General features: G+C 44.6%; 1 long non-coding RNA gene across 3 annotated transcripts; it reads right to left on the reverse strand.

Moving 5' to 3' along the window:
• Positions 1-3,444: 3,444 nt before the first annotated feature.
• On the reverse strand, positions 3,445-12,863 carry LOC146199715 (uncharacterized). 3 transcript variants are annotated; one of them, XR_014704770.1, is made up of 4 exons: positions 12,729-12,863; positions 12,320-12,479; positions 7,330-7,449; positions 3,445-3,783 (listed from the first exon to the last, which is right to left on the reverse strand). It is a non-coding gene; the product is annotated as an uncharacterized LOC146199715 (long non-coding RNA). The 3 variants fall into 3 exon arrangements; XR_014704768.1 differs by lacking the exon at positions 3,445-3,783 and adding an exon at positions 6,328-6,512; XR_014704769.1 differs by lacking the exon at positions 3,445-3,783 and adding an exon at positions 6,328-6,512 and having other exon boundaries at positions 12,178-12,479.
• Between the last annotated feature and the right edge of the window lie 1,161 nt (positions 12,864-14,024).

Here is a 14,024-nt window from a genome sequence, read left to right on the forward strand (position 1 = left end):
GGCTCTTAATTGGCTGAAGGATGGCGCGAGCCAGAACATAGAGGATCCCAAAAGGAAAATCAACATTGCAGTGCGTGGTTTGAGGAAAGGATCCAAGTGGGAAGGGATGTAAAAGTTGGAATAGAGAGAGAGAGATGCCGTGACGCCGTATAGGGGAGGACTCCGGTGTGATATCTATAATTTGGGGACAATTAACATGCACTGGCATAGCACAGCACATCGCCTCCTTTTGAGTTTCGTCTGGTCGGGTCCTCCGGCTCAGCATAGCCAAGTGCTGTATACAATTGAATAGCGGTGTCGGAATATTGAAAAGAACAGAATACCCGGTTCAGCACAATTATCCGAACGAACCGAATAGTGTATGCTCAAAAGTGTTCGATAATAATTGCCACGCGCTTCGAACAAGGTCTGTCGTATATTCGTCTTCAACTTTTCCAAGGATATAGCTCTCATATCACAAAGACGCCGCTCGTATTTACATCATACCACGATCCGCATGTGCGCGGGAGGAAGGGTTCAATGCCGCGGCGCGGCCCATTACTGTATCGACTTTCATAATGCTCCCACTGCAGTACGAATGGAGGCCGCGGAAATGCTCATGCAAGTTCAGCAAATTCTGCCTTCATGTTGGAGGCCACGGCTCATGCATATCTCTCTATACCGTCTCATATCGTGAGGTGTTCATCTCATGTCGTTAACATCTTTCCCGTTGCCATCAACAGTAAAATGTAACGTTCCATGCATTTTTAACTTGGCGGCCATACAGATAAAATATCGACTTCATATCGAGTCCTCATATCCTTGTGCCCTTTAACAGCTATATCTTTAACTCCGCAAGCTTACTGCAGCGCAATTCCTGCTGTCAATGTTTCATACGATTGCTCGTTTTGTACGAATATTCGCGCAAATATAACGAACGGTATACAAAGAGCGAGATTTATAGAATAGCGAGACTCCATCGGTTAGGGAAATAAGAGAATAGCGGTTTGAGAGTGCGCGTGCGCAGAGGAATATCTGCACCCAATTAGTCTATTCCTCTAACCGATATCGACAGTGCCCTCGTGTTCTAAAGCTCGCCTAACCTATTTGAATATCCCGCGTTCCCAAACAACGCTTGCTCGATAAGCCAGGGCCATCGCGGCAGGTAGACGGTCGAGCATGGCTTTACTCCGGATAACGAAAAGAGATACAAAGAGAAAAGGAGGCTATCGAGTTGAGTGTCTCGATTGGCTACCCCGCACGGGGAAAGGAAAGTAGAGGATGTTAGAGGGAAATAAGGGAGGAGTGCGAAAAAATGGAATCTCTAACCCTCCTGAGCTTGCAGCCGCCGCCATTACCGATCTGTAAATATCTGGCCATCTGTGTTCGCAAAATGTTTTTTTTTTTTCTTTTTCTTTCTTTTTTTTTACGTGTTACATCCGAGGTCGAAATGCGACGCCATTGATGAGTGGAAAAAAAAAAACTGTTCCATAAATGAGCTTAAGCGGATTATTATCGAGGCGCGGCTATATATCCTTTCATGCATATGTTTTAGCGCACAGAAAAGTATAGTTGCCCTTTCGCCTGGTTTTCCGGAATACGTTTACAAATAGGTTAAAACGGAGAGGCAGGAGGAGGGCACGTGGCTCAAGAATGAGCGCTTGCTTGATGTCGCAAGCCGCTTTGCGGGAATTTACTCCTCGAAAATATCCCGCTGGATGTTGGCGTATATGCTGTCGAGAACTGCATAGTCATGGGTTCGATTGCCTGTATTTACACGGTGGCCTCGTGACTTCATTCGACATACTTCCACAAACAATTTGCCTTTCCTGGTTAGAATTCCTGTGTATTTTTTTTTTTTTAACGGTCACCTTCTTGCATGAAATTCTCACTTGTGATTGACGATGTGTATCTGCGTATACGGAGCGAAAGGGACTCACGGCTGATCACAATGCATGCTGAACTGTGGCAGATGGTGACAAAGGAACTGCCTCTACTGATAAAAATTTAGCTTTGAATGTGCATATAGGTATACTTTCAAAGTGCGACCGCAAAGCGATGCAAATACAAATTCTAGTTTGACCAAATATATAACGCATTTAGCTGTAAAAATCACCTACAGGTGTTACGTTTATTTTGTATGGGTGTTTTTTATGCGACATATTCTTCGGCCGTCTTCGCGTTTGTTGCATGCATGCCTAAAATAGCTCGTATATCGAGCGCACTTCGATATAACCGGGCGCTCACCAAGCACGAGCTGCGCATACCAATATATGCACATTCAGCAACACGGCAAATTGGATCTCCGAGACCTGCAATGGCGCTCGCTCAGCGACATGGCCGGCAGTTTGTGCGTTGCGGCTGTATACATCGACCTTGACAAGTCGTGTCAAACGAGGTTACAGCTGCGGTCGCCAAACCACCACTGTAACAACATTGAGAGATAGCGACGAATAACAATTCCTCAGATTCAATAACTTGCGTCGTGGTGTTCGTAGCGAGCTCCGTTGCGATAATCATGGCTAAAGCTCTCTCTCGTATATACTAAAGTGCATGGTTATAGTCGTAGTCGTATGTAGTGGTACTATACTCATGTATACTATAGTATAGAATATAGTGGTTCCTTTTGTTTCTATGTACAACGTAAATAACAGTGCCAAGTTCGCGTTAACGAAGAAATAAACTTAGTTCAGTAGGTTGAACGCCCCAAGTGAATACGGCAATGAGGAAGGCCGTAATGCATCTATGGGATACCAGAAAAGCGGCCGCCAAGGCCGCTTTTCAATGGAGGCGAAAAGCAAGGCTCCAGTGCACTGTGCGATGTCAGTGCACGTTAATGAACCCTGCAGGTGGTCGAAATTACTCCGTAGCCCTCCACTACGCCGTCTCTCATAGCCGAAGTCGCTTTGGAATGCTGAACGCCACAAACGAAGCCAAATCATTAATGATGTGGCGTTAATTTGAAAGATATATTGATTTGGCTACAGGTATACGTTACTCCGCAAGCGTTCGCGATAAGACGTGTGAAAGCAAACGACGGTGAATGTGCTCGCGGTACACGGCATGTAACAAACAGCAGCGATACATGCGACCAGCAGATAATACGCGTGGGCAAGCGTTATTCGAACTGCCATGCCGCGCGAACGCAGCTATACATGCGCGGCGCGCACACAGGTGCGCGCGGCGAGGCTGCAAGACGCAGCGGGCAGCTGTGTCAACCGACTCGGGCCTCGCGCCCGCGTGGCTCGGTCGAAGGCCGTTCATTTCAGACTCCTTGAATGAAGCGCTCGCAGTTGTGGCCCCGTCGCTTGTATGTACCTTCTACGGCGCGCTTCAGGGCTCACTCCACGCAAAGCTTATGCGCATACATTTATATTATACGCTAAAAAGCAGCGCGCGGCTAGGCGTATACCGTCGAGGCAACACTGGCCGAAACAGCTTCATGGTTTATTATTGATTGTTTTGTTTATTAATCTGCTTATATGACTGATTACTTGTTCGGCTTACTGATATATCCATGTATTTATTTATTCGTTCATTCATTGTTGCTTACCAAAACACCAGCGTGGACAATGCATGCGGCATTCTGCAGTGAAGTGTTCCGGAATAATTTCTTGAGCCGGTTGTTTTTTTGAGTGTGGTGAAGTTTTTCATGACTAGTGTGTACGCACCCACGACCTTGGGTATCAGCAGGGTCCTTGAGCCACGACGGCGGCTTATATTGCTGGCTGTATCATCTTCATGTAAATTCCGCTGACTGTTTTCTGAACGGCGGAGCTTAGTCTTGCTCCATCGGAGGGGGATCTCATTCAGAATCACAGGTGGAAAGAGAAATAAAGAGGGAGAGAGAGAAAGCAGTTGGTTTCTTGCTTCGCACATCATTTTGTACAAAGGGGAGAAATGATATTTCTCTGTCCTGGATTTTAGAAATTATATGTTAATGCTCTTATCAAAACTCACTACAAAATTGCGTAAACAGCAGAGAAGAAATGTCCTGAAAACTACTGACAAAAACAAGGAAAAGACAGCCTGCTACTTATATTCATGCACTCCATACATATTCGAGCGCGGGGGCTCTTAAATGCTGGCGCGTGTCTGAGACCCCGGAGAACCCCCTGACTTTAAGCCCTGCATGCTAACGGCAATCTTAGGACAACATGCATGTTGCAGCAACCGTGTTTTTCTGGGCAGCATGTGTGTATGATCGGCATCAGTATAGTGACGTATTCATTGCGTGTTGCCGTTATCAATTCGCTGCGCGTGATAACTGGAACCCATGGTTCTATATATGTCGCACTTATCCCTGTCAGCGCCTCTCACACGCGCCTTATGGGGTCAGAATGAGTGCTCAATTTGTGGCAATCTAGAGAGCCACGATTCGGCATCTAAAGACTGAGAAAGGCGCTCATCCTCACGAACGTACGCTTTCCGTTATTTCCCCACATTTCTCATGTCGGAACAAACATGGCACTAGCCAAGCGCTCGTTGACAAGCTCCACAGAGCACACATGCAACAGTGCGCGCGAGCGGCTTGTATGCAGCTTCTTCGAGAGAGAAACCCTTACAAAAATGGATATTGAATTTCTGTTACCCACGTAATGTGTTTTTGATGAGTCATCAACCACTCAAAGGATATTCAAGATTAGATGTGTTTTAACATCATATCCGCAGCAGACTTTCCTTTGAGATCACACATGAAGTTTTGTGCTTGGAAAACGCAACAGTATTTTTGGGTAGAATCTAATGTGGAAATACATTGACTTTCTCAAATGAGGAAATGTATACATCACTAAGTGAATATATATTATTTCTTTGTTAACTGCACACTTTCAGAGCCCTATGTTTTCATTTCTGATTAGCATATGTAGGATGTTGCCTAAGAAACAATTTTTATGTGTTTTAACATGAGATCCGCCACAGACTTTCATTTGAGATTACGCAAGAAGTTTTGTACTTGGAAAACACAACAATATTTTTGTATAGGAGCTAATGTGGAAATACATTGACTTTCTCAAATGAGGGAAATTATACATCACTAAGCGAATGTATATTCTTTACTATGTTTTCATTTCTGTTTAGCATGCACTGTAAAAACAAAAACAACTTTTTGGACATTTGTTTCATTCAAAACACGCTTACACCCTGCGTCTTGGGTGTTTGTGCCATTGCAAATCACTTCTTGCCAAGCGAATGGGTGCTGTGGTTGGACAATATGCTTGAGGGTGTTACGGGCAAGGATATTGTGTACGCGAACCGACGCACTGCCACACCGCCTCCAAGCAAACGGACGCAAGGCCGCTCAATTTCCAATGCCTCCTTGCACCTGCGAGCAGGCCGTTTTGGAGAGACCAGCAGGGGTACCCCGGCCTGCGCCGCGACGACGACGCGCGGACGTAACCCGAGCCGTGCGTTGACTCGGAACTGGACCGTCCTGAGGGCATGTGCGCGACCAGGGCACGAGAAGCAATGCCTTCTTTATAATGCATGATATTTTGCGTGTTTCTTAAGCTTTCGCTCCTTCTTGCTCTGCGTATAGATTAGCCGAGCCCTCAGTCATCGCATCGCTTCCCGAAATGTTTAGATACAAATAAGATTTAGTTACCAGTAAAATAGTGTTGGCGCTGCTGCGCTTGCCGGTATTGAAGCTTGGTCGCACTTTTTTTCCTCAAAAGGTTCGTGCTACAGCTCCGTGTTCAGCGAAAATTACGCCCAAGGTAGCAACCACCGAAGAGCCAGCGCTGATAAATTTGCCAGCGATGCCAAACTCGACATGTTAAAATGACTGCAGTGGACAAAATAGTGCGCATAGGTATCTAGAACATTAGATGCAAGTTCTAATGGTCAAGAAGTTGTAATTGTTAGAGCAGCTGCAATGGCCTGTACACTTTGAAACATGCTTCGAAACATCAAGTCCCAATCTTATGAATGCAGTCTAGACATAAGAAGCAAATACGTTACCCATATTACCAGTTCCCGGAGTGACCGAGTGGTTAGCGTAGAAAGCTACGGAGTAAGAGGTACCGAGTTCGAATCGCGCCAGAGGTGCAGTTTTTTTTTTCGATTAGTTTTATTATTTTTTTTTATTTTTTAGCTTTTTTTAATGTAGTTGAGGTGCTTCGCTACGTTTTAGCTTTTACTTTTTATCCAAAAGTGCTCATTGGTAAACACTCCTGAACACCACACAAGAAATGCACACATTAGGTACCAACCAGAAACACGGTGGCCAACTTTCTTGTGAAACTCATCAAAAATGCATCAAGAAAATGTATAGAAATGTTAATGTGCATGATGAGGAATGTAATTAACATTTAACCAGAAACTCATTAAGCTTTTTTGTAAGGGAACGACGGCTGCGAAGTCAAAATAGCGCGCTTTTCCAGCAGCTCGTCCTTGGGCAGTTTCCGCAATCCCGCAACGGCTGTGTGATCGCGACAGCACAGTTATACGCTGCATGGGAAATGGCAGATTGGTTGAGCTGGGTCTCCTCCATAATTTTTCACGAGTAATGTTTCAATTACTGTCCGTTAGCGGTGCTGAAAAAAAAAGTATGAAACGATTATACGCATTTGTCGCACACATAAAAATGCACATACTTGCAGCAACTCGGTCTGCTTTTACGAAGCACATGAATATGCGCCAATGTTAATTTTGGTTTGATTTACGGGGTTTAAGGTCTCAAAGCGACTCAGGCTATGAAAGACTCCGTAGTGGAGGGCTGCAGAGATTTCGACCTTTAACGTGCATTGACATAGCGCATCACTTGGGCGCTCTAGCTTCTCGCCTCTATCAAAAAGCGGCCGCCGCGACTGGATTCGATCCTTTGTCCTTAGGTTAAGCAGTCGAGCGCCCTAATCACTGAGTCACTGCGGCGGGGCAACGCTAAAGGTAAGATGTTGTTTCGGGTTTTCATTATCAACGCGTTCGCATTTGAAGCCCAATCGAGAAGAAAAACTGGCATCGGGCGCGCAGTGTCTCTTTGATGCTTTCTCTGAAAGGTGGAGGCTGGAAGGATGCTGACACGGGAAGTACCCAAAGATTAAAAACTCTAATAATGACAGCAAGAAATTCAATTTAAGACTGACTCGATACACCTAAAAAGCTATAGATGAGCCAGTAAATATACAGTTAAATGTAAAGAAAAATTCCTATGCAGCTATTGATCTCACATAACGATAGTCCCCCCAGACACACACACAAACTTCTCTTCCAATTTTCCTTTCCTTGCTTTAATTGATTTATGTTTCTGAAGCATGCATCTTCATTGGGCGTAGACGCCGTTTCGTTTTCGCGATGAGGTGCCACATGGTTCGTCGAAAGAGCAGCAAACGAAAAAAAAAAAGAAATACTTACGAAATTGTTAACGCGTCCTCGATTTCTACCGCACTGAGAGGGAGAGCCTCGAAAGCAAGCGAAAAGTGGTTCAAATCCGAATCAGTGGGAAGGGAGGACACAGAAGTGCCTGATACACGGCTGCAAAAAACAAGAAATACCGTTGTCTGACAGCAAATTAAATGTCACTTTTCTTTTGCGGATAGCCCGAATATGAATGATGCACTGCACACAGTACGCATTTAGGGTTGCTGCTTTTCATTCCGGGAATGTGAATGTCGTTCCTTGTATTCTTCCTTGCTCAGCTGTCTTGCTCCACAAAGTTTCCCTGTTTGTAATTCACCAGACGCTCTTTAACATCTCATTATAACCCCTTGTGACTTCTATTGCCTCCATTTTTTTTTTCATGCGTTCCGTTAGCTGACTTTGTTCAGTACATTTCCATCACCCCAACCAATTCCACACTGAGCTCTGTAAGGTTTCCTTTCTTCAGTAACATCGAAGCCTCTCGGAACTTCGCTAGACAACCGGTCCCGCATCTCAGCTCGCTACAAACTTCCGTACATTCACGCACGACAGCGCAGTGCGAAATACACTGCCCTCGCATGACGTCAGGCTGCCGAGAAACACGCGTATATTGACGCTCAACAAGGTCCGCGAACTCTGGCGCTCGAGGAAACGAGGGGCCGCAAGCGCGGATGGGTTCTTTCCGGCACCGGGAAAACAAACAGGCCGTCCGCCGCCTCATTGGGGCCGCCGTTAAACGCGCCCCGGGCATATTTGTGCACAGTGGCTGTCGGTGTAGTACAAACGCACGCACGCACGCGCAGGCAATCAAAGCGGTGTCGACCTAGCGCTATAACAGCGATGTCAATGCACGCTGTTATCTGAGTCGGCTGTCACCTGAGCCTCCGCCGAGGGCCTCGGTTGTGACAAGGCCGGATAACGGGACTGCGCTAGCGGCCGCTGCTCGTTCTCGCGCCATGGCGAGGGGAGATTAAAGGAAAGAAAAGAAAAAGGAGGCTGAAAGGCCGGCGGGGCCCTGCGACGGGCGCGTCTGCGGGGAGTTCCGTGCCTGATGGCGCTGCAGGGGCGGATTTAAGAGGGGCGGGGGTCGACCGGCCTCATGCGCCACTGGGAACGTACGAATGGTGATTTTTCACTCCGAAGCGAGCGGGCCAGCGAATGATCACGCTTATACTTCGAATACTTTCAAATTGAGTCCAGTATGACTTGCGTATCGGTGGTATGAGGAAGGCGCCGACAGATTGACAGAGTGGCGATATGGTCGCGCCATGAATCGCTAGCATTGGTGCGACGGGTGTCAGTACGTGTCAGTATGGGGGTCAGTATTCTTCCTTCCTACGAGGTCTAGGGTTGTTGAAGCAGCACTGCACAATTTTGGACGCAAAACGAGATTGATCGAAGAACTGGAAATGGAAAGCGTAATTTTGTATCCTGGAACAAGAGCACAGGAGTGGCGAATATACTGCACACATCGGACGCTTATTCGCTGCACACTTTCTATACTTCAGTTCACGTCTTTCCCGTAACGAAAATGGAGCCCAGTGAAAGATTCACTATGCCTGAAGACAGGTCATTTCCACAACCGCTCCAAAACATCGCGGCATGTTAAACTTCAGTGGATCTCCGGGACAGCAAATATTCGAACGATGGTCTTGTCTGCATACATGCAATATAGTATACTGCTCAGAGCTAATGCCATGGCATGCAGTCGCTGCCAAACACGTTGGCGATGTATTTGGTGCTCGCAGCGTGCACCAAGAAGCAAAACTTTCGGCGAATTCTGGACGGTGACACGAAACCACACAGCTTAGGTATCCACCGTGCGTGCACGCATACAAGGCATGCAAAATAGAAAAGCCGCCATACTTCCAAACGCGTAATTAAATCTACACGTTGTGCAGTCCCCTAATAAGGATGGGCACGATTGGTTAAGGCTTGCTGAGAACTGAAAAATTCGTTGATTTATTTGCTTGTTCCATAACCTCGTGCTTGTACGTGAATGTCTAATAATTTCTCTTTTCAGGCATTTCAAACAGAATGAAGTACACTGTTGTTGAAAGTATCATTACGCGAAAAAATGGTTGTTTATAGAAAACTTGACAGAAGCCATCGACACACTGCAGCTTTGCAGAGACTTGCAGAAACCTGATAGAAAACTGATCTTTTTTTTTTTTCGGAGCCTTCCCTAGAAGCTAGCTAGCCTTCAGCATTTGCGCGAAGAGCTAACTCAACACGTTTGTCAACTTGGCAGAAACCGACATGGAATACATAGTCGTTTCCATCCAATGTATATGCTTATCAAAAATGAGGGCACGTTGGAAACGAATGTGAAACCATGTATGTATACATATATGTGCAACGCCCCATGTGTGTCGGTCGCATTCTTTGCCTGACAATGCATCTTGACACTTTTCGGCATTTCAAGGTTTTTTTCATTTCTGTTTAAGCGTCAATATCGTAAAAAAAAAAAAAAAAATACCACATTGGACTACAGACACAGCAGTCGGAGAATATCGTCATAAACTCGTCCGAATCCACTCCGTGAATGGTCGATGCGCACGTATATGCGCGGAACATACTGCGCGAAGGTTATTATAGCCGCTGAGCCGGAATAAAAACTGGGATTTCCACAGCTGCGCCAGACCGACTGCAGCTGCCAACCGCCGCCAAGCGACGCCGCGGGGCCTCCAAGGACAACGCACGCTATATATATATATATATATATATATATAGATAGATAGATAGATAGATAGATAGATAGATAGATAGATAGATAGATAGATAGATAGATAGATAGATAGATAGATAGATAGATAGATAGATAGATAGATAGATAGATAGATAGATAGATAGATAGATAGATAGATAGATAGATAGATAGATACATAGATAGATAGATAGATAGATAGATAGATAGATAGATAGATAGATAGATAGATAGATAGATAGATAGATAGATAGATAGATAGATAGATAGATAGATAGATAGATAGATAGATAGATAGATAGATAGATAGATAGATAGATAGATAGATAGATAGATAGATAGATAGATAGATAGATAGATAGATAGATAGATAGATAGATAGATAGATAGATAGATAGATAGATAGATAGATAGATAGATAGATAGATAGATAGATAGATAGATAGATAGATGTGATGAGATCGTGTTGTAGGCGAACGAATCTATTCACGGCGCCTATACATTTATTACAGACTCCTCTTTCCATCTCTCTACACACACACATACACACATACATACATACATACATACATACATACATACATACATACATACATACATACATACATACATACATACATACATACATACATACATACATACATACATACATACATACATACATACATACATACATACATACATACATACATACATACATACATACATACATACATACATACATCTTTCATCTATGCATCTTTCAGAGACGTATGAGTGGCACTTTACTCAGCTCAATTAATCTGCCTGCGCGCCCTTTTGATGGGTCCTCGAATCTGGACGAACATTGCGCAGACATCTGTTTTACACAGCGCAGAGGTCGCACTCACCAGGCTTTGAGACAAGTTACAAATCACTATTATTTGCATTTTTTTTTTATTATTATTATTGTGAGGACGCTGAGGCGCAGCCGTTTCCCGGATCCGCTTCGAGTATAGTCGCCCTCGGATCCGGTGGATGACCTCAGGGGAAATCCTCAGCACGGCCGGAACGCGGGGAAGTCAGCCTTAATTTCTCTCAGCTATAGGTCTGCTTTATATAATAAGTAAGCAATGGCAACGGGAGCCATATATGCAGCATGCGTTCAAAACATGACCTTACACGGAATATTCATACATACTGCTTCGTCATGTATCACGATACAGTCGGCACTTGTTAACGCAGTGCACCAATACAGTACTACGCGAATAAATTCACGATTGAGGAATACTCAGTAATGTCATATAGCCGCGGCCCCAAAGTAATGTGGGCAATTAATCTGATGCATTCGGATATTCCCTAACATATGCACCACTGAACTAGAACAGCGGAAAACAAAGTTTCATCTCACAGGAGTTGAAAGGTATAGATGCCTCCATGGGATTTGCAAAGCGATATTCTGGACGGTTTCTGTCGACGAGCAGTGCATTATGGTCCTTCTCATCGAGAACGATCTTCGCCTATTGCTTAATGCGCCTTGGCAGTTCTCCCTGATCTATCACTTTCCGTTTTTCTGAACGGAGTGAAGCTTCAGTCATTTCCTTCGGGCAGCACTCTGCCTCGTCGAGTATGTGACCCCTCCAGCATGTCCTTGCTTCTAAAGGAGCTCGAGAAATGCTTGTCTAACATACTTGGAGTGACGAAAGAGTCGAATCAGACTGAAGTATCGCAGTTTGGTAGTTCATTTCTCGCAGACCTCATGCATGAGAACAGTGACACACCGAAAGAACATTCTGCTTTGCTGAAATCTCTGAGTTAGCAGATAGGTCTTTTCCTGGCGAAACAACCTAGCTGGGCACAGCGCAGAACTGCTATAGTATTCGCAGGTATTATGAATTCAATTTCTCCTCCCGCAAATCACTTCACAAGATCTGCATCAAGGAATTATTTTGCCCCGTGCATGCACACTCCTACATGTTTGATCAAACCACACAGTTGACCCTCCTATGAAGCAAAATCAAATGCACTGCCTTTCGTATACATCTGAGAATGAGTGAAGTCAATGAAATACCATGAGAATTTCTCGATGATTTATGTGATCCGCATAAAACCACACTTCGACTACAAAGGAGGCGCTATAGTAGGATTGTGTCAGTGAAGACATTACACGCACTCACTCTGACATGGATGTCATCGTTTACATTGTAGGATACGCTGCTCAGGCTGCTTTGAAGAAGCTGCATGTTCCTTATGCTTCAGCACATTGGTCATCGAAAATCGTGACATCGAAGCAGAAAACACTTCCATATGATAGCTAACCTGTCAAGAGGAGAGCTGAAATTTCCGCAGCAATGCACAGTTCAGATGGTACTAACGACAAAACTATAGTTGCAGAGAAGTTGTCTCTCGGAGCCAAAGCAAAATATTTTCTCTCCATGTATATCAACGTGGTGTTGTGGCTTCACATGCGATTTCCCTCCTGGAAGAAATAGACATTGATACATGTGCAAGTGACGACACACTCAAACTGTCATGCGCTTAGTAGTTCGCATTGCAACCAACGTCGTTTTAAATAACTTTTGCAAACTAAGAAATGACATCATACAAGACAATGCGCAGCAGAAGGCCGCAGCCCGGAAGGCAGCAACGCCGAAGAAGTATAAGTTTCACAAAATATACTCCCGTAATGCCCACCCTGCACAGTGAACTAATCTCTAATCCGTCTTACCATGCAGCTTGCATCGGCCACATTTACAAAGTTGGAATTATCTCTTGCCGTACTGATGCCTTTTCGCAAAGTTTTATTCCACGCACATCTCAGGGGATCGGAACCGCCTTCACTCGTAGCTGCAATTGAAGATCACCAACCCTTTAAAAATGCCTTCGCTGACATTGTATAATTAGAGCCTAACATTTTGTATTTTATTCATTTGCTGCGTTTTGTTTTCTGTTTCGCTTTGTATTTACTCACTCCCCTCTGTAATGCCAGTGGCCTGTACTAATAAATGGAATGAAATGAAGTTTCATTCCAAACACAATACAAATGCTTTTGAGGACATTCATCGCCGATGCCTCGTCGTTTCTTTTGAAAGGGTAGACTAGCTATATATATATAATACTTCACTCGTACATATTGTCACGTAGTGGTGACAAGGTCATAGACGCCAAAATAAGACACAGGCTTGATGGTACTGAAATTAACTCTTTATTGGGCTGACTTTGCGCCCGCAAAAGAATTCTAAGCAACTCGGCGGCGGCGAAAGCAACAAACGCGCTCGTCGATCATCGAACAAAGAATGCCCGTCACACTCGTCAACTCTAAATTTAAAGTCTGCTCAGAATAATCTAGATAACGTCGCAAACTGCTATCTATAGCATAGCCTGGAACATTGTAGAAACATACGCAAGTGACCGGAATCTTCGAGACCGATCTCGGCGCATCGTTCGCGACAAAGAAAATGATAACGCGGCGTATCGCGACAACGAGCATGAACAAACACGGCATACAGAATTGATATCGCGTGCCAGGAAGAAGCAGGGCAGACACCATGGCCGCCTCTCACTGCGTTTAATGCCCGGCTGTCCTCTCAATATGCCAACATGGAACTCCGACTCTACCGCACGCGCACCCCTCACAAACCTCGTCTTTCTTCTCTTCGTTGTTACTGCAGATTGCTGTGAGAATCTGCAACAGTACACACAAATATAACACACATTGTGCAACTTCAACAGCTTAGCCTTATTGTGAGTGCCATTATACACCTACGCGTGAAAGTTTTAAAGTAAAGCACAATACCTTTGTAAAAACTTCCGAAATGCATAGTAGACAGAACGTTTTTTTTTTTTTTCTAATACTTCATAAATTTTCTTTTTAATAACGACAGATACCCATGTCCGGTCTATGCAAGAAGGTTTTACAGCGAGGCTGACTCCCCGTACATGATAGAGCGTAATACATTGAAGATTATTTAAAACCGACTAATCAGCTTTCTTAGTAACAATATTATATTACAAAATTGGCGGC

The sequence above is a fragment of the Amblyomma maculatum genome, chromosome 2 (assembly GCF_055883805.1).
Source record: "Amblyomma maculatum isolate TAMU_Amacu chromosome 2, ASM5588380v1, whole genome shotgun sequence".
Classification (NCBI taxonomy): domain Eukaryota; kingdom Metazoa; phylum Arthropoda; class Arachnida; order Ixodida; family Ixodidae; genus Amblyomma; species Amblyomma maculatum.